Below are 22,616 nucleotides of genomic sequence, written 5' to 3'. Positions count from 1 at the left end.
TCAGTTACAAATATAATAACACTTTAAACCTCCATCTTTCATTCGTTTTACCCTTGTGCCTTTAGTAAAATGCCTCTTGGCTGCATCCTGCATTTCTTCTCTCCATGCCTGAAAATCTGAAATAAGTAAAAATAAGCCATGTCCTCAGTTTCAACACAATCCTCACGTGTTTCGTAATTTTGTTGCTCCAATGAAGAATAGAATGATAATTCTGAGTAAAAACACAAATACAAAATAATAGGAACCATTAAGCACAACGAAAGATTACTGATAACTGCCGAAACCACGATATTTCGTACTCATATACCGCGACTTCGGTGTTAAGATAGAACAGGTGACAATTAGACAGTCCGATTACACAAATTTTACGAACACGTCACCAGAATTAGTCCAACTTGGCACTATGGGTGTACATTACGCACCAGTCTACCGGTTTATGCCACTGAATCATTTGCTACAACACATGCAAAATAAAAGCGTTGAACGTGAATGGAGTGTAGCATGAGACGTACTTACCAGCTTCAGAATTGCACTCGTGTGTCTTGGAAGTTATGTACATATACACCTGGTAGGCTGGTACTGCTGCTGCCTGAACTGAGAGGGTGCAGCTGAGAAAAAGTGGACTGGCACTGTAGTAACAGAGCGGCCCATTTTACAATTTTGTACAGACGCCCTCACCTTTTGAACCGCGAGCATGAAACTCGCAGGCGTTGCTGAAACGTTCCCTCACCTGTTGAACATCGACGGACGAGCGGGACATCCAGCGAGGAACTTGAACGGAATATTTGGCAAAGTTGCTTCACCGCTACCACAAACCACAAATCTCATCCTCAAGCAAACAAACCGCTGTGTGCTAGCGCATGCGCACGCGAAGCGAGCAGACGGCACGGCGGCGGCAAAGAGAGACACGTGACACCACTTCTAGCGCATGCGCAGCGCAAGTGATTTTCCTCTCCCGAAGGCCAAGTCTCGGCGACGAGCGAAAATTGCCCGGCGGCGGCAGCGTGAAGGCGCGGCGCACGGCGCACACCTCTAGTGGACACTTTCTATATCCAATCCAAAGCCCTATCCAGGCCAGGTTTGTTTATTGATTGTTCGTGTTTTTGTGCGCTGTGTTGTGCGGGAAGTTTTGTTTGCTGAAGTGGCTGCGGAAAATGTTTAGTACGTCATATTTGTGTCACAAATTATGCGTTGAGCTGTGAAAGATGCTTCCTAGTTTCTTAGAATGCAATTTGGATGCACCTGGCAACCTTCCACATCGTGCAGCAATGTTTTTCATTACAGCGGTATGATGCACGTGTTGAAAGAGCCTCTGTGAAATGTTACCTGTCATCCGTTTGCAAGAAAATGTCAGCGCCACATACGTTTGTGAAGTCAATGGGCAAACATTGCGCGCCTTGTCCCATCCTACAGTTGGCAATGCCCAAACTTGTAACCTCAGCTGTTGCGTGCTATCTCATTCGTTTTAGGTCAACGTAGAATGAAAGCATCGGCACACCAAGGTTGCAGATAACAATGTTTTCTGTGTATTTCGGCTATCTGAAGGGACACTCACAATAATTGCCTGAGTTCCGCATAGGCGGAGTACGGATCTCTGTCGTTGATCTTGTTCCGTGTGTGAGAGTTAAGCTTTTACAACGATTACGAGGAGTTGCTATTACTCGAAAATGTGCTTGCTGAACGATGCGCAAATCCAATACAATCTAATGTCACCGCGCTGACGTCCACATTGTTGGGTGAGTTACGTTTCTTTTCTTCTAAAGCCACAAGTGTTGTCAAATTGTGAACACTCTTCTGTGCCGCAACTTTATTAGCTGGCAATGCAATCAAACTGAGGTAGAGCACTCCAAACTTCGCATACTTCACAGTCAGATACGCCTCGAGGGAACCAGTGCATTTGGCCTTCTGGATTTGCAGTAGCCACGTCTGCCACACTGCTGTCCACAGGGACCTTTGCTTCTCTTGGGGTTGACTGTGAGGTACCCACTCTCGGATTCCTGACAGGTGCCATGTTTAGGACACTGGGCAGTTTTCTAGTTTCTGAAGAGCCCGTAATGGAAGCATTCTGGAGTAGAATCACAATGGTGCTATTTATATCTGAACCGCCACATTCCGAAAACTCAGTTAGAAAATTGCCAACTTTGCGGAACTTGTCACCAGCACGGGAGGTACAGCTTGAAGCACAGTTAACTTAAACGTGCCTCCAACCTGTGGAGCGGGAAGAGAGCCACCCTAGCGGTACTTAGGCGAAATGAAGGGAAAGAGTGTTTCGACTGTCCCACTTGTGCTGCGGGGGTGTCTGCAATGCCATGAGCTGTTGACTCGGAATTGCATTACCATTGCTTCCTTGCGATATCAGCCAGCATGCACCGCCACATAATCGCTGCAAAACCAAACAAACGCCGTGATGATAGCAACAGCTGACGGTAATTGCGATGCCGCGTCAACAGCTCCTGACAAGGCGGACACCCCTGCAGCACAACTGGGACAGTCTGAAGCGCTCTTTCCCTTTATTTCTTGTAAGCGCCACAAGGGTGGCTCTGTTCCCGTTCCGCAGGTTGGTGGCGCGTTCAAGTTAACTCAGTTCAGTTAACTCAAGTTCAAGTTAACTGTTTCGAGCTGTACTACTCAGAAAAAAAATTTTTTTGTGTGTCTGCATGTGAAACGCCACCATGTTTATTTTACCGCTGAATTCGGAAATGAAGGCGATAAAAAATGACATGGTGAAAATTGCGTCCTGTTAGAAGGTGTGGGGGAAACCTATTTTGCATAAGATCTACAGGGTGTCGCATCTTCAAGTTACATAAAAATCACATTTGGAAGGTTGTAGAATTGAGCACGGACCAATCAATTGCAAAAATGTATGGTACACCTTGCTCCTTCAGTGCATCCTTTCGAGCACTTTCAAATGTCGAAGAAAATATATTTTGAACCGAGACCTTCGAAACCACTGTTCTTAGAAATTTATCGGTGGTGGTCAAGCGACATGTTTTCATCATTTGACGTGGAATGACCGAACTGCATTTACTACGCCTGACGGTTTTGTAGCAATTCACTGTCATGTCTTTCGGCTTGTGTAACGCCCCTGCGACCTTAAAAAGAATGATGGGTTCCATGATAGGCAAGCCTGAGCGATGGGCATCGCTCAGGCTTGCCTATCATGGAATTTATCCACCAGCTAGCCTGCATTTACGCCATTCTGTCAATGATGGGTTCCATCTTGAGCGAGGGTCTCTGCTGGAACGGCTGTATCTGTTGCCTCCTCGAAATTGTCACCCATTATCCAAGCTTCGACGAACACTCAAGAGGGGATACGAGTGAGGTAGTATCTCCAATTCACAATTTCTTCGCGTGTAGATGGTGCCACACAAACATACAGGTCTCAACCTGGAGAAAACTGTAACCATTACCCTTAGTACAAATAACTTACTCCTCCGCAGGATTGTGTAGTCCCATAAACACGTGTGACCTCCTTGACAGATCCAGGGATCTCATGTCATGAAAGAACTGATGTTCTGAGGCTGGAACAATATAGAAGGGACAAATACATACAAAGCCTCAATTTGCCTAAGAAATTAACGATGAAAGTCACTGAAAAGGTTAGCGGTTCGAGTCCTACAGCTGGCTAACCTTTTCAGTGACTTTCATCTCATGTCATGTTTGGGTTGCCAAGGCCAATTCAACTACAGAAGAAGGAGGAAAGAAAGGCTGAGGTCCAGACTAACGCCAATACTTTTTGTCCCTTTGTGGACTGCATCTGGTGACTTCTTGGTGTTATGTTATCTTAGCTTGTCTGACCTTCTAGACACAGCGCGAAGTCCAACTGTTATATTTTGTTCGCCGAGCGCTTACTTATATTCACCTGCTGATTTTTCTTTGGAGCTGAGTTCTCACACTAGAACAGTTTGTAGACGGAATGTACTTATGGTGGAATGTTTGTATTTAACTGACTATTCAGTTTTAGTGTATTTACTTTGCGTCTGCGTGCAAGTCAATCTAAATTTATTTGTCACAACAAACATTAACCAAATAAGTCCTTCGAAACCTAGACAAGATAAGCCGTGCAGCGGACCTTCGCATTTTGTCTCCCTTTTGTTTTTTTCTTTGGATAGCGTGGATGTGCAGAGATCCTAGACTGCAGATGCATTCTCTAAATAAGGTGGAACTAATGTTTTGATTGATTTGTAAAAGAAAAAAAAATGGAGATGTTAGTCCTGAGCAACACGGGACTAATGTTTTATATGCTGTTAATTTAATGTGTTTTGTTGTAGCATGGCAAAATTTCCTTCTTGGTATCCACAGACTTTGAGTAGCTTTCGCGCACATATGGCTATATCCCATTTCAGAACTGTCCCTTTAAATTTGCCGCCAGCAATGAGAAGGGTGCCCAGAAGCAGCACAGACTGTCGGCTACTCCCAACGTGAGGCGACTTTCTTCAATGTGTGTAGTTCGTCGGATTCTTCCTCACTGTTCTGTTCAGCTGAGGTGTTCGTAAATAACAAAGGTCTTAGAATAACCAGTGACCTCCCATCTTCGGCTAAATAAAGCAAATAAATACATAAAAAAGCAGAGGACACCGATTGCCTGCTCCATATGCTCGAATAAAAAGTTACAGAAAGTCAGGTGCGTGCGACGCACTCCACGGAGCTTTGATCAACAACGCCTTTCAAACAAACGACATCGATCAATCAGCTTTTGATCAAACAGCGTTCGACCAAACGATGTTCTATGAAATAGGCAGACACCCAGTTTTAGTTTATTTACTTTGCACCAAGTGAATCTAAATTTGGTCCTTGCAACATACATGTAACCGAAGAAATCCTTTGAAACCCAGTCAAGATAAGCCGTGCAGCAGATCTTTGTATTTCCTCTATCTTTTTCTTTTTTTCGGATAGCGTGCATGAGTAGGAATCCCAGACAGGTGGTAATCATATGGTTGAAAGTGATAAGGCCGCGAAATTAAAACATCGAACAATCATATGACCGAGAACCAGAAAGCTGAAAGATCAAAACACAGAACAATCAGAAGGCCAAAAATTCAGAAAACCGAATTGTCAGAAGGCCGGAAAGCCAGAAAACTGAATTACCGTAAGGTTGAAAAGTAAGGAACCCAAGATACGGAAACTGTTATTCCAACTGCGAATAATGAGTTCTACAAATTAAGCAGGATAGACTTTTTGGGAATTAATACTGGGGATAAATCATTTCACCCAACTTTCCGTTAGATAATTGGGTGAAATAGTGGGCATAAACGAGTGGGCATAGTGGCACGACACGGATCACGTCGCTCAAATTTCCTATCATTTTTATTCAGGTCATCACTCTCGCATCTGCACTGGAATCCTGCTACAGTTATCAGCAATTCCAGCCAGCTAGATTTGATGCTATCACCGGATACACCGAACCACTTTGCGAAGCCAAGTTGCAGACTTCAGCTTATGTGCACCATTGTGATGAACTTCGGTACTTCATGACGTCGGTAACTACAGCAGCGCCACAGACTATGTTAACCGAGTCCGGCCAGGAACTTTTCAGTGGGCATAGTGGCACGACACTGATCATGTCGCTCAAATTTCCTATCATTTTTATTCAGGTGAGACACTTAGTTTTCTATCCTACAACAATTTGCAGTGGAAATAGATTTTTGGTCGTGCTAGTATGCCCAAATAGTGTCATTGATGCATTGAGCGTTGTCTCTGATGTACTTGCTATTCTGTTACTACGCGCTGGAGATGTTGAGTCAAACCCAGGTCCTAGATACCAAAAAACAGACACTCCAAAAACGACTTTGTCAGAAACACTTCCCGACCTTAGGACTGTACTAAATGCCATCAAAGACATGGACTCAAAAATGACCGCAGGGCAATGTCAACTAATTAATGAATTATCCGCAATGAAGGCTGTTCAGGAAAAACAAGATAGAACTCTATGCGACCTCGCTGTAAAGGTGCAGCAAATAGAGGCAGACATGAAATCCATTACTGATATAAAAGAACAGATTTGTGCTCTACAAGCTTCTGCGGATGAAGCTCAAGATAAGCTACTGCGCTTAGAGGGTAAGGTAGGTGACATTGAAAATCGTGAAAGGCGTTGCAATCTGATAGTACATGGAATAACAGAAGATGAGAATGAAAACTGGTCACAATCAGAAACTAAGATTAAAGACTTTTGTTTGAAGGAACTAGATATACATATCGTAGAAGGTGAGATACAGCGTACACACCGCTTAGGTAAAAAACAGAACGGAAAACATAGACCAGTTATTGCGACCTTTTCATCTTTCAAGTGTAAAGAAGAAATTCTTTTTTCTGGCTATAAGCTAAAAGGGAAAAACTATTCAATTTCCGAGGACGTTTCCACAAAAGTAAGGAACGAACGCCAACGATTACTGGAGTTTGCGAAGAACCAGCAAGAAAAATTCAGGTTACGATATAACACACTTACCATAAATGGAAAACAATATCAGTACAATGCTTCCTCAGAGAAGGTATGTGAAATTCAAAAATAACAATCAAAGCACAAGCGGAGTCCGATAATAACCTTGGATAGTGGTGTTTTATCAGTTGTGAATCTAAATGCAAGAAGTATAGTAAATGAAACACTTGAGTTTGAAGAAATTTGCACTTCTCTAATGCCAGACATTATAATTATTACTGAAACATGGCTAACTGAAGACATTGTTGATTCTGAAGTGTTTCCGTCTAATTACAACGTGATCAGAAAAGACAGAGGTTATAAAGGTGGGGGTGTAGCAATACTGTTGAATAATACATTTAAATATGCCTTGTTAGGAATACCCGATGATGTTGAAAGTGTCTGGTGTAAACTCAGTGTTGACAATGCCAGCTACTATTTTGGTGCCGTCTACTGTGCTCCTGGATCACCCCCCTCTGTAATGGATCCACTTAATAAATACATGAGCAATAGCCTTGACAAAGGAGCAAAGATTATACTAGGTGGAGACTTTAATCCTCCAGATGTCGACTGGGAGAGTCTTATACCTTATGGTAGAGATTCTCCCAGCGCCGATATTCTCATTGACATTGCGTATGAATTTGGGTTGACTCAGGTAATTATGCAAAATACAAGGGTGAGTAAAAATTCTGGTTTGATTTTAGATTTGACGTTCACTAACTTGAACTCTGAACCCACTTGGGAGGTGGTAGATGGCATCTCAGACCATCTAATTACAATAGTCAACATTGTGCTTGGTCATAAGGTTAAACAAAACGAACAATGTATAAGTATGTTTTTGACTACAACCGAGCAGATGATATAGGCATAATAGACGAATTTGAGAAGTTGTCCAATATGTTTGTGGCTCTTGAGAGTTCATGTTCAGTTGATGACATGTGGAATCTATTTAGGCAGAAAGTACTTTTCTGTTTGAATAATTTTGTCCCCAAAAAACATAAAAAGACATATCGCGAGAAACCGTGGATCACTCGTGACGTTGTACATAAGCAACGTAAACTAAGACCTCCACCAAAAAATGAGAACAACAAGGACTTGATAACAGCATTTCGTAACCAAATTAGAAAAGAAGCGCTAAAAAACAATTCTTTGAGCAAACTCTGGTTCGGTTTATGAACAGCGCACCACAGAAGTTCTGGCGATATGTTATCCCTCAAAAGAATAAGACAGTATCCTCATCCAATAGACTATCTGCTGAACGATTCAATTATTATTTTGCCTCTGTATTCTCTATCGATGATGCACGGCGCCCATCATGTCACGGCTACACAGGGCTTGATCCTCTTCCAGACCTTGAAATATCTGAACCCGGAGTGCTGAATATGTTACTTTGACTAGATCCTAAAAAGTCACCGGGGCCAGATAATGTAGATAATACATTTTTAAAACGATACGCAGAATACATCGCACCATTGTTGGTAATTCTATTTAGGAAATCTTATGAGTCAGGGAACGTTCCTAACGAATGGAAGCTTGCTAAAGTTATACCAGTTTTCAAATCGGGAGACAAAACAGATTTTTGCAATTACAGACCCATTTCATTGACTTCTGCATGTTCTAAGATAATGGAACACTTATTATTCAAACAAATGGTGGAATACTTAGATAGAAATAAAATATTGAGCAGTGACCAGTTTGGTTTTAGAAAGGGGTCGTCTACAACATTGCAGTTAATCGAGGCTGTGCATGACTGGGCGTCGTGTCTCAACGAAAGAAAACAATGTGATGTCACTTTTATCGATTTTGAAAAAGCATTTGATAAGGTGTCACATTTGAAATTAATAATGAATGTCGCAAATATCTTTCAAAATCAGAAGTTAACGTCTTGGATATCTGCATACTTAACGTCTAGGCAACAGTTTGTTTTCTTTCAAGAGACCTGTTCAAATTCGCAAAATGTGCTGTCAGGTGTCCCTCAGGGAACTGTCTTAGGACCCTTATTATTTCTTCTATACATAAACGACTTAACTGATTCAGTACCGTGCAACATTAAACTCTTTGCTGATGACTGTATTTTGTATCGATGCATATCCACATCAGAGGACCAGTTTGTCTTAAATACTGCTTTGCAAGGTATAGAGAGGTGGTGCCGAGAATGGCAAATGAACATTAAAGGGACCGAAAAGTGAAAAATAACCCCTATATTTTTGCCCACTGTCGTGCACAACATCGTTGTTTGATAGGATACAGAAAGCATTACTTCTCAATTCGGAATATTTTTTACGTATAAATATTTTGAAGATTGCCGGAACATGGACGGTGCTGCCAGCGAACGGCGAAAAAGAGCAACTTGGGTTTCAGGTCCAGGGCTCCCCGGGATTGGTCAACCCTTACCACGTGAGAGTTAATTTTGTAGAGAACAAAGCTGACGCACATTATCTTACAGCTAAACGCCATTTTAAAAATGACGCTCACTTCCATAGCTTTTACGTTAATAAAGCATTCGGCTACTTCGCCGCTAGAGCTACGATCCGCCGCGCCATCTGCAATGGCGTCTGTGTTATCGCATTTATTGTTTACGTCGTGGGTGGTGGTGTTGGTCGCGCGAAGAGAAGTGAATGACATGTTCGTGGTTGCTGTGTCAATTATTCGAGAGACCTTCATATGCCTGGTGTAGTTCTGGTGTTCGGGGATGCAAAAATCATGTTCGTTCATCATCGGCGGCGGGCGTTTTCTACCACAAGATTCAACAGGAGAGTGCGCGAAAACGAATGTGGTTCGAAACACTCGATTATTAGATGTAGCTGTCGTGTCGTGTGTGCTGAGCTCATTTTGCTGCCGATGACTACGAAGATGCCGTAAAAGGCGAATTGTGAAGACGTCCGAGGCACACTGATGCTCAATATCCAGTGATTTTGCTTCACCGAGGTGACGAGTTCAACACAACGTCTTAGGTATGTACAGGCGTTACACATGTATAAATTATAATATAGCGACGACGTATTCCATTTAACTTATGTTATCCCACTTGTCCCGTACTCAACATTGTCAACATCAACAAATTTAATTTTAGGGGCCTTCCAGTGTTGAAGTGGCGCAAGACTGCTTCGTGTGTGTGTGATCCCGGCACTCAAGTTGACATGACAGAAATAGCTGAATGCAGGTATGCAAAGTCCACAGATGGAAGCACTAGATTTGTTACGTGTTGCAGACTTTGTTACATTTTTTGAGTCTTTGGACAGGTGCAGAACATTAGTATGACTTCAACAACAGGAGAAGAAATCGATGAGAACTACTAGCTTGTTTGAAGGGTACAAGAATACTTCCTGTTGAGATGTAGTTATGACTTTATGACTAAGGAACGCTAATTAATTTTGTAGAGATGCATCTTCTACACTCGAATGCCCAGTGAAACAGCAAACGTTCATTGTCTTTGAAGCCCCACTACTGGAATTGTTCAATGTGTGTCAGAGCTGCAGCGAGCCATGCAAGGTTACCACATCATATTGGTCCTAAATTTGCAGAGCTCCCCTATCTAGGACGCAACTGTCATTTCTCTTTATTGCTCTTCCGATCCTACCTTCTCAGAGATTAATGTGGTTCACCATACACTGCATGGGCACTGCCTTTCTCTATACTCATGCTTTCGGTTTCTTGTTCTGTTGAATAAACTTTATTGAGTTTGCAGCCATCACGCTGTCTACTGTGTTTGCCCCTCATCTATATTGATGTGCTGTAACGGTATAGCACATCAACATGCCAACAACCTACGAAACAACCTTGCCTAGTCCGACTTTTGGATGGAAACTACATGATGTGGTAACATCCACATATATAAAGTTTTAGTCGACGGAGATTTGCTGTTTTTGTACAACCTTCATTGTACATTTCTTTTGTCTCACTTAGCTTGCCTGAAGAAATGTTCTGATCTTCATCAAGATGACAGGTCATTGTTTGATCTGCAGCATTATTGTTCCTGTAATCTTTTCACCAACAGAGAATGCAAAAGTGAACAAATGGTAAAATATAACGAGCTTGTTAAATTCAAAAGGGAAAGACGAAGCTGTTTATACTTCTCTTGTTTATTTTGTTGCAGGTTTTACAACTCTATCAAGTACGTCAAAACATCAGAGGGCAGGAAGTCCTACTCTGTTTCCTAAATCCCTGGACAATAAAAAAGAAAGATATAGTTTGAGTTGTAACAAAATGTTGCTTCTGCTCTTATATTTCAATTAAATGTTATGATGCATTTGTAGTGTACACTGAAGCCAGTTTCAATTTGCAGGGCTGTCAACAGAGAACTTATGCAATGAGTTATTTAGCCATTTTGGAGTACTATGCATGCCAATGGTGCATTGTTAACTTTGAACCCAGATCAAGGGTTAATAATAGTTGAAGTCAGCCCTCAAGTTCTTCCTTACAAATGTTAGTTGGTGACGTGATAATGAATCAGTTACAAGTACTCCGTTTAGCAAAACAGAGTTAATTAAGTGTTAAATCCCAATCTTGGTTCAGTTATTAGTTGACATTTGGAAACGTGGTCACTAAGAAGTATACTAAAAGGTTATGAAAACTGTTCAGCTGAATGACACTGATGAAAATTATCTTACTTACTCCTCACATATACAATTGAGACATGAGTATAACCTACAAATACATCTATGCCCACAGGTTACTTAACCCTCCAGGAACAAACTAGTAATTATAATATACTGTGACAGCAACGAAAAAGCAATGAGAAAAACTTGCAGCAAACAAGAAATGAAAATATGCTGACAACATTTCTACAGGTCAGCGCACTGATGGGTAAGCATCCCTAATAGCATGCATGACGCAGATCGAAATCCAGTGGAGTACTTTCTATTGTATTTTCTCGGAGCACCCCATATCCTTGTGAATGCCCGACAGGTGGTATAACTGAATTTCCTGCAGAAATAATGGTTTTCCGTCCAGTTTGCCGTTCAAGTAGCGCGTAAAGACCACACGGCGCTGAAGTGTATGTTGCCATGCCCTTCGGTTTCTCGGATGTATGTAAAAGACACTTGCAATACTTCGGTGTCAAGGCACAGTGTCTGTCTGCTTTCCACACGCATTCTCTACCTCTTGGCAGCAAAAACCTTAGTATCCGTCCGTAGTATCCGTCGGTTTGCATTTCACACATGAACACCTGCACAACGAAAAAACAGCGCTTGTTTCGGCTTACACAAGTGCTTCTCCCTGATACATGGAAATTTCACAAAGCAGTCCATATTCACGGCACGGTGAGCTACTGCTGAGGACGAATGTGACTCCGATTAATCTCTGGACGAGGAATCTTCTGCTGCGAAGAACACACTTTCCAGCACGCTAATGCACGAACAACAGTTCTGTGTGAGCGACAGTTCTCGAATGTGGAATTCCAGCGCACTCATGTTCAAGAGGCTCGACATTCTCGACGTAGAAGGTGGTCACAAATGCACTGCCATTTTCGTTTTCGCCGGATTAGCGCCCGGAAGTGCGCGTGTTACATGCGCCCTCGACAGATGGCGCGGGGTCATGCAATTGTTGACAGACTGCTCGGTTTCCTACTAAGTCCCTGGACATGCAATTATGGGAAATTCGATTACAGAAAAACTACAGCGATTTCAGCAGAGCTCTTTGATATTTGAACTTTTGAAGGATCAAGCTTTTCGCTGAACATAAAGTTTCGATAGGTTTATATTCACTTTTCGGTCCCTTTAACGTAAAAAAGTCAGTGGTAATGTCTATAGGGCTGAAGAAAAACATGTTGAAATTTAACTACTTCCTCGGAGACTTTCAGTTGCAACATGCAGACCAACACAAATATTTAGGTGTCATTGTAGATAGTAAGCTATCGTGGAAACAACATGTCGAATATATAAAAGGGAAGTCCCTTAGGAAGTTAAACGTAATTTGCCGTACTCTAAGGCATGCACCATGTAAAGTTCGATTGGTGGCATACACTACACTTATTAGACCAATGATCGAGTACTGTTCTCCAGCATGGTACCCAGAAGAACAAATAAAAAGGCGAGAACTTGAAATGGTTGAGAGAAGAGCTATTAGGTTTGTCTTCAATAAATTTGGTAGATACAATTCGCCCACTCAACTGTTACATGACGCAGACCTCACTCCATTACCTGTGCGAGTTGAAATGCTGAGCATGAAAGTGTTCTGGCTACTGCTCAACTGCTGGCTTAACACAAGCGCTGAAAATTTCCTATTGTTTAAAGAATCTGGGAGAACTCGACTGTATTTATGTGAGCCACACTGTAATATCAACGTGTTTAAAAACTCTTTTCTTCCACGTGCTATCTCGCGCTGGAATTCACTTCCGCAAAACATCGTTGAATGTGACACGTTGTCAAGCTTCTTGAGCATGATGTATGGCGAGCCCAAATAGGCTCTTACTGTTTTTCTGAGCGTTTTTATTGATGCACCTTGTCCATGCTCCCTGTCGTGCGTGAGCACTCCTACTGTAGCACCTTCGGTGCGGAGTAGTATAACTAAATAAATAAATAATACACTTTCGATCACTTAGGCGGAAAACAAAAAAGAAAAGTAGACATGACTGTGTTATTGCATGTGTTTATTGTACACGATGGCAATCATGTTCGGGTTACCAAATGTATAGAGTGACACCAACACCCTCTCAAATTCATTGAGTAGGTGGTACAAGCCATTCACTGGCAATCACCCACCAGGCATTTTTTTCTTTGTAAACATGTTATAGATTATTGCTTATCTCTCTCTCGCTCTAGCCATTTTATTTTCGAGCACCAAATGCTATGCATTCCAATTATTTGACTTCTAATAAAATAGTTAAATAAAAGTTCTACGAAACCTTTTCCCAGTCATCCCCTTCAGTGATGGGATGCTCATCCTAGGTCTTCTGTCTCTTTTTGCCTTGTTATTTGGGGGTTTCTGATTGTTCGGTGTTCTAATTTTCGGCCTTCTCACAGTTCGGCATTGTAATTTTTTGGCCTTTTTGCTTTCGGCGTTATGATTTTTCGGCCTTCTTATAGTTCGACGTTACGTCTTTTGTCGTACCATGGCGAAATTTCCTTCTTAGACATTTGATGAAACTTAGAAATTTGATGTTTCCCACCAGTCATCCCACAGAGCCACAATACAGTATGTTCTCCTCCGACAGACATTTTTTTAATTGTGTTACAGGACACGACACGTAGCTTGCAAAAACAACAGGTACAGAAGATACTTGGTGTGCATTTGTCCAACCATGCATACGAAGCGCTTTTTCAATCAGATAAGTGCATGGGTGAAATAACATGATATTTCTGTAACAAAGATTTCAGCGAAAGCTTGCTAAATTCTGAATGTGTGGTGAATACGGAACGACAAAAATAGTCACTGCTGTAACTTTTCGCATTGCCCCGGCAAAAAAAAAAAGAAATGCGCACTGAGTTATCCGTGCACCGAAGTGTCCATTCTCTGAAATTTCCGTTCAACGAAATGTCCACTGAAAATCCCATGCACCGCCGTGTCCGTGCACCGAAATATCCGGTTCCCATCGTTACGCTGTGTCGATGAGAGCCAACAAGCTCGAAAAAGTCGTCCACAGCTGAGATTGTGGCACAATGAAGCTTGATGTTCTGAGGCTGGAACACGTAAGAAAGGGCAAACACACAAAGGTAACGGGAACAGTGTATTACCGAAATTGAAGACGGTAATGATAATGGAAACGGAAATGCATACCACTGTGCTTCATTATCGGAAACGAAAATTATCGTCCCGTATTGAATTAGGGTAACGGCTATTCCTGTTGTGCGATGACATTTGAGTGACTTTTCACTTTATTTTGTTATTTTGATGACTTCATTCCCTGTAGTACTCTAAATACCACACAAGAGCATGGAAACAAAGCGCAATATTGGATCTCGAGGCTTCATCCCTCGCTTACCTACTTGTCCCAGTCCTTGTAACTTCATGACATCAACACACGAGACTTACGCAGCGTAGACTCTATGCACTCTACTCCACCATAGCACAAGGATGGCAGCCTACGATTTTTCATTCTTTTTTACTTTTTTTTCCCTTCATTTCACCGTGGCTATGGCAGTATTGTTTACTACTGAGAACGTCTGCCTATGAATGCGACATTGGATGAAGGTTGCACCCATCTTGGGTTGCTAGACTCAGAGTGGCTGAAGACTGAAAACGTGTTCCAACATTTTTTAAAAATCTTGCAAGGTGTGTGCATCCCAACGACCTAAAATTACTTGTGTAGTATGTACGCGTGACACCGAAGCAGCATTTTGGCAAAACAGGGTGCTGACAGAGCCAGATGGGCTGTCCTCTCGCTGCTCTGTACCTGCCGTTCCATTACCGGAAACAGTAACAGAAACGTAAGGGAAACGAAATTGAAAATCTGCCACCGAAATCTGATAATGAAAATGAAAATATAGCAGTAACGAAATTGGAAACGGCAACAAAAATATGTCCGTTACCCTCCCATGGCCTCAAGTGCCGAAGAACAATCAACGGTCCCTAGGTCTGTAATCCAGAAGATGTGGATTCGAGTCCTACAGGTGGCTAACCTTTTCAGTGACTTCCTTCTTCGTTGATTGTGGCACGCCATTAGCAACACTCATTGCTCTGTTTGGATCTGTACTCGCTACCTTTGCACTGTGGCCTCCAGAGGTGTTGCTGACATACGAACACCGATGTCTCACACAGACACACTGTTCGTGCCAACCTATCAATGGTCAACATTCTCTTCCCATTGTCTTCCGAGTCTCTCTCACAAAATGAAACCTTTGTGTGTATGCACCTGGTTTGGAGTACCATTACAGTAATTGTGGGTGGCAAAATATTAAATAAGCTCTAGATGCATGAGTAAGAGTAAGGAGAAAGCGCTTCTTTTAAAAAAGTTATTTGAAAAAGTGAATTTCTACGTCGATTCTTTTTCAGCGTTTTATCCTTAAATTATTTGTTTCACTGACATCCTCTTGGACTTCCTTATTTTTCAGCCTTTGCCTAATTCAGTCTTCGACTCTTTGACATTACCTCAGTTTAAAAAATAAATAAAAGAAAACTGTCTTTCAATTTCAACACATCGGGAGAGCGAATGATAACACCACTCGGTCTCACTATGCCTCACCTCCCCCAACTCTAGTCTCATCCCAGGTCCAGTGGCATGTTCTGTAGCAAAGCTTTCCTGTTCTATGCCACCCATTCTCCCTATTCTCAAGGCCTTCCCATTATTTTGCTACGACCTATCCAACACGGATTTCCTCAGATTTCTGCTGCCGGGGAAGCCCCTTCTGGGAGGGTGCTAGAACAGTGACTGCATTCCGTGGAATGATATGAAGTTCTCTGTGACCAGCAATGTGGTGTTACTGTACGATGGCAAGACAGCGCAGTTCACGGAGCCATACATACCTTGAGTTTTTTCAATATTGTAAACAACTGAAAGCATGCACAGACATGACACTGACAGCAAAATATTCAAGAAAGAATTCCGCAAAGATGCTACTGATTACAGTTCACGTATGTGCTACAGTAAACGAGCTACGAACTTCCAAAAGCGAGAGCCCAAACTTACAAACCTTTTGCAGCTTTCGTAAGGTTTTTGAGAACTTATGCAAAAAAATTTGCAAATCTCTCCAATATGAATTTTTTGAAATTCGAAAATCTATTGAACAAGGACATTTTTCTCCAAATCGGTTCAGCAGTAACTGCCAAAAATCGCATTGTTTCGCCTATAGAGAATACATGGGGCCATCGGAGGTCGTATCCTCTCTTATAGGAGTACGGGGGGACGTCCCAAAAATGTTCAGATAAGGACGTCTGATGAAGGTGTGTGTGTCATTTTACCGAATAGTGCGACAGGTTTTGATGTGTGCAATTTGTTTCCCAGAAAAAAGCTCACATAAACACGACTCACCGTTCTCAACAAGGCTCTACGCGTTCACTCTTAACTCGCCACTCTGGGTATAACGAAAAGGAGAAGGTATGATGCCACATCACTGATGACGTTACAAGGAGAACTCGTTCAGGTTTGCTGGTCAGCGGGAGTCAGCGCCTTGTTCCTTTGCCGCCATAAACCAGTTTTGCCTTTTCCCCCAAAAAATTGGGGATAGAAGGAGCAGCCGAATCCTAACTGAGCCAAGAGCAGTGCTGTTTCAGTACCTCGAAGGGTGGAGTAACAGACAACATTTATGTGAACCAATCAGTGAGCGTGACCCCTGAAGCGTCAGCGCAAGGTCCCACGCAGATCACAGGCTGTTAGTGCTCTCCACCATAGTTGCGTATGCCGCTTTTTGCTGCATACCTTAAATTCTGCAATAATTATGACTCTGTGGGGTGAATTAATTCTTGTGGTGCATATTACCTGCCTGCTTAGCCGTTTTGTACAAAGAAAACAGGGTGTTAAAAACGACTTCTGTGCTACTTTAACACAACTCACAGCTGTCTTCAACTGCTTTGTTTTGGCCGACCAACAGTTGAACAAGAAAAAATGTCACTTCAGTTGCTAATTCTTTGAGTGCTTGGTCATTGTAGCTCTATCGCTAGCATTGGCAGAGCAAGATAGCTTCAGGACAAACATGAGCATGACCACAAATGTCTCCTCTTTGTTCCAGATCGTGAGGATGCTGTGGCAATGTTGTATAGGTCTGCACTGTTGCCCATTGCAATTTAATGTCGACATGTGCTTTCTTGACATCTTTACCTGTTGGAATGTTAGTGCACATGCCATTGCCAAAATCAACTTGATATCCATGTCATGGAATAACAGAACAGCATGTAAAGACTCAACCACGAAGCTGCAACCTCAGTGGGCACAGCACTGTCAGGACAGGGATGAACGAAACCACAAAAGTCTTCAGTAGAGTGAGGTTAGTACTCGACACACTTACATCTTACAGTGATGTTTGTTGTAGTTCTGCCATTGCACTTGTGGTGTATATTGCTGTTGCAAAATGACGTCTCATTGAATGGATCTAGGAGGCACATTTTTAGCACCTGATGACTGTGCTACAATGCTTTTGATCTAATTTTCTGTGCTAGCCTAGTCTCCTTTTGCATAATTAAAACTCAAATGGTCATCATTATTCTCACTACTGACACCATGCACCTGACACAGTGGGTGCGTTCGAATAGTCTGAGTTGTGTCACTGCATACCGCACTCCGGAATTGTGACCATAATGGTGCATCATCTGTATTCTCCAAGAGCGCACTATGGAAAGTCTCCTCCAATGCAGGTTTTGCCAAGTGCTCTTCATGCTTGTGACGACTCTCGGAGGAGGGTGCGCTCATTGAAAAATTTAACAGACAACAGTTTGCGGCAGCTGTGTTTTTTTAACAAATGGCAGCAGCCATTTGTTCCAACTGTGTGGACAAACAGTTCAAACAGCATGGAACAATTCCACTTGTAAATTTAACGTATCATGTTAGATATGCATTAGCACTTGAACAAATTAAGAATTAAAATGAACAAAGATTAATCGATATATTAACAATTAAATTGGCAAAAATTTAACAATATATAAATAATGAAACTAACAAAACAATTAAACTATCCAAAAATAAATAAAACAACCAAACAATTACCTAATCCACAATAAACACAATAAGAAAACAATTAGACAATTCATTCAACAACACAATTAACAATAAAATGTCATGATTTTGTCTGTGTCCATGTGAAACTAAGAGAAATTCTTGTCGTCTGCTATTACTGCAGATTTCACTCATGCGTCTCATGCTATATGTTCATGCACCCTCTGGAGTCTTTTTATTAAGTATACATTGCAGACAAACAGCAGCAGATGGCATGCATAGCGATGCGTAGAGTGCTGATTTTGGCTTGAACATGCACATATTTCATTTCATTTATTTACCTGAAGGGCCACAGAAGAGGCATTACATCAGAGGGGTAAAACATGCACCCATAATCTGTATTCGGGCACTGAACAAAAACTGAACTTTGCACAAGGTAACAAATTCATCATGATTGATTACAATAGCAATGTCAGAAGGTAAGCTATTCCACTCTCGTATACCACATGGTAGAGGAGGGTTGAGAAAATACTCGGTAGATCCAAGTGTCGACTGTAATTTAAAAACATGATTAGCACGGCCAGAGATAAAGCATGCCATGCCTTAAATATGTGGACTCTATGTGGAATAATTTATGCATGAATGGCAAATGTTTGATTAAGCATCTATTCTCAAGAAGTGCAATGTTATTTTGCTGTATTAATGTCGTAGTGCTGGGAGAATTGTCATGGATATTAAAGATAAATCGTATAGACTTATTCTGTATACTTTCTAGATTTCCAATCAGGTACTTGTGGAATAGACTCCAAATCATAGATGAGTACTCTAATTTCGGAAGAATAAGTGTTCGTACGCGATTAACTTAATTTTGGGCACTGCACTAAACTACACTTTGGCAGTTTGGGAGATGCCAAGTATAGCTTTACGCCTTAGGACACTAAGGGTTCGTAAGGCTTTCCCTCATACGGAATCAATATGAAAATTTCATGACATGTCCTCGGAGAAGTAAACTCCTAAGTATTCGTAACTGTTTACTCGTTCGACGCAGCAATATGACAGGAAGTACTGATTAATCGTGTGTCGTTTGCTTTTAGGTATAGTCATGTGCTTGCTCTTGGACGTGTTTATCTCCATTTGCCACTTCCTGACCAGCCCACTATATGATCTAAATCAGACTGCAATATTAAACTGTCATTTTGATTGCTAATTTCTCTACATAGTACAACATCATCTGCATAGAGTATAATATTAGAGCGAATGTAATTTGAAAGGTCATTGACATCAATTAGAAACAATGTAGGACCTAGAACAGCACCCTGTGGAACATTCCACACAACATCAAGACTGTTCGAGGCAGAGTTCCCCCATTTGACACATTAGGTCCTACAGCACAGAAAGACACATATCCAGTCAATGATAATAGCATTGATTATTGATTGATGATGCACACCGTGATAGCTAGTGTGATGCGTCACTATTCGGACGCACCCAGTGTCCACATCTCATTCTCATCTCCTTAGTGACCATATCACTTGTAAAACAAGTATGGTACTTGGTGCCTAGCACGGAAGAAAACAAAGTTAGACGAGCTAACTACAAGGGGGCAGTCGAGCTGGTTTGAAATACGTTTGGCTTCTGTGTGGTTTAATTTGTCTCTCACAGCTTGTGTTGTGCAGTGAAGTGACCTCTCTAAAGGATGTTGCAGAACACTGAACATTGGAAGCTGAAGAAAGCTCCTAAGCGTTATAAACTTAGTGACGTGGGAAAGATGGTACATCTTGAATAGAAAAAAAAGAAAAAAAAAACGAAAAACAGCAGCAGGAAAAAATGGACATGAACAAAATGAGCGCTGTAAAGTGCTCTTTGTGTGTAAGTGTCGCTTATCTCATTCCAGTTTTTCGCACCGTTATAAACTAGCTGAACGATAAAGTATACGAAGATCACCCACATACTGAATCTCCTCTCTGTAGTGCCTGCTCACTGTCTGAGGCGTAAAGGGAATATCCCTGCCCGAATTTGCTGAACTTGCTCTTCCGCTTTGTCATTATCGTCAGCGCTGCAATGATTGGTCATTAGGTCTCACTGAGGCAACTGCTAGTACAGTCTGCCATGTTATGTGCTGTATTGTTGCAGAAGACGCACGATTGGCGTTTTCCGTGCTCGGTCACGCTGTGCAACGTTGTTACGGGAGCTTCCATTTGCCTCCTACTTCTATTATAATGGTCCCCTTTCGAATGATTCTGCATTGTAGCGTCCAAAGTTCCTAGATTAAGCTCTTCGCGATATCCGACCTAAATCCCAAGATAGGTGATGAGTAACTGCAGAGCTGCATTATGATACGAAGCAACAGTGGACGTCGACAATTCTAAGGCGGTGCTTTGTGTTTGCGGGAGCTTATCGTCGAGCTTTGTGTGGAACTGCAGCACCATGTTGTTCAGAAGTGTTCTGAGCAGTACCAGGTATAACATAGAGCAGTATGGCTCCATCATAGTACCAAGGCACTGCTGTCCTCTGATGTGAGCCTGGATCATATCATGTAACTTGTTTAGCAGGTACACTTGATGACTGGATCATACTGGTTCTATATCCGCAAGTTTCTGTAAATGCTCCTGTATCAGGAGATGGTCATTGCCAAACCGCTCATGTAATATGCTGAGGGCAGTGCCGTAAGTACCTGACATTATTGCAACCCTTGCACTGCACTTGTGGCCTTGCCTTGTAACGCCGCCATTAGGTCATTCATCTTCTCGGCATTGGACAAACTGTAGCTTACATGTATCATAGACTGAAATTGGCTCCAAAACTGTTGCCATCTGTGTTCTCTTCCGTGAAACACCATTAATTCCAGTTTAGGTAGTCGCACGGCGCTGTGTTCTGTTCGTCGTGCATTGTTGGCTCGAGATGGCTTAACGTTTCCTCGATTCGTCTGAGACATTCTATCGGTTGAATCATGCTGTGCCGTGTCCTGTATAGAAGCTGAAGCGTTTGTCTTGCCTAGCAATGAGTGAAACGTGGTGCCAACATGATTTTGATATTCTATCTGTCGAGTATGCTGTTCCTCAAACTCCCCTTCTGTTTATAAAGGTTCAGTTTGAGAGTCAACGTCCTTAAGAAGGGCGTTGACATTGTCGAGACGATCTAAACGTTCCCTCAATTCGGTACTGTTACAGTCTGCTGCTGCTATTCGCTGTTCGATGTCATGAACGAAGGTCGTTACCCATGTGCGCAATGCCTTTCTTTTCTTGAACAGCTGAGTTCCATGATGCTGTCAGTATCGGTGTAGCCTTTCTGTAGTCCTCTCTGTCACAGTACGGTTGGCCCAAGAGGTTTCGGCACCAGTTTGTGGGAGACTTGACAGAGAGCCGGGTATACGATGGGTTTATTGGAATGAGTGGAAAGGGAATGTATCCGGTGTACGGCGTGTGTGGGGGAGGCAGGTGAATCTCGTTGTCTCTTCATAGAGATTCAGTAATACTCATTGGGTATTTGCAATTGATCCATCGTCCCATGAAAATTATTTACTTGCAAAGCAATGCTCTCTAATGCAAGAATTTACATAGGCAGCTGGGGAAGAAACTACTGTTGTGCAGTGGGTCAGCATTATTCAGGATGTTGAGATGTGAACTGTGGTTTAGAATGACGCTGTCATCAAATCATACTCATTGTACTCGTCTTGCATTCAACCTGCTCTCCAATGCTAAGACACAAAAATGTGCATCAATAGACATCCCGCCTGTTTCGGAACTTCGAAGATTGAATCATAGTTTTGCACAATTCCTCTCTCCTTCCATGTGGCCCTTTAATTTAATGAATTTTGCAAAATGGGACATTGTTTGAGCATGAACGTTACTGACATGTGTTATCTAATATACCTACATACTAATATATTGGGTGTTGACAAGTTTTTCTTTTTGTTGTGTGCCTGTCAAGTTTTCGTACATGTTCATTGGGATGGCATACCATACAGTTACACGGTACGAAACTGAAGCCTTCTGCGTATTGACCTTTGCACATTGTGTAGTAGTGTCTTACTCAATTCTAAGATTATCACTGTTATCTCAGTTGCCCGTGTGTACGGAGTCTACTGTATGGATGTACAAGCAAAATTAATATGTGATTCCATGCACCCAAAGTACTGTTCAAGATCTCCCAGAACTATACTTGCCTGTGCTCTGCTCTTTCAGTGTTGTGCAGTGTTGTGTGGATGACTACTGATTCCTGGGAAGGAACATTGTGATGTGCTTTCGTCGCAAGACATTTATGTACACCTTGTGCAATTTATGCATCATGTGTAATTGGCATGAGGTAAGTGCAAAGTTTTGTCATCTTCACTGTCCTGGCAAGCATTGTTTTCAATAGGCAGCTTTCTTATCAAAGTCGTATGGGCACCCAACACTTGGTTTGAGCAGAGCTGCAACTTAGCAGGCTACTGTGGAGTAGCTATTGTTATGGGAGGCGGGTACTTTGAATGGCAGTGTCACACATTTTCAAGCTGGTACATCATGCCCTTTTGTGAGTCACTATTTTGACCAGGTGTGTCAGTCTAATGTCAATTGCGCTGTCACAAGCACTAAATCATTCGCTGTGCAGGTACAACCTACTATATCTATTGCGTCATCACCAAGTACGAATGTAAGTACATAATGCTAACATGCTCAATGAGAGCGCACTGGATTA

The 22,616-nt window shown here is 42.1% G+C and overlaps 1 long non-coding RNA gene across 1 annotated transcript; it reads left to right on the top strand.

Moving 5' to 3' along the window:
* Positions 1-1,103: 1,103 nt before the first annotated feature.
* LOC135386918 (uncharacterized) lies at positions 1,104-22,443 on the top strand. Its single transcript, XR_010420712.1, has 4 exons — positions 1,104-1,736; positions 5,316-5,594; positions 17,020-17,274; positions 22,124-22,443. It is a non-coding gene; the product is annotated as an uncharacterized LOC135386918 (long non-coding RNA).
* The last annotated feature ends 173 nt before the right edge of the window (positions 22,444-22,616 follow it).

This window comes from Ornithodoros turicata, chromosome 3 (assembly GCF_037126465.1).
Source record: "Ornithodoros turicata isolate Travis chromosome 3, ASM3712646v1, whole genome shotgun sequence".
NCBI lineage: Eukaryota > Metazoa > Arthropoda > Arachnida > Ixodida > Argasidae > Ornithodoros > Ornithodoros turicata.
This window is presented reverse-complemented; position numbering and strand designations above follow the sequence as displayed.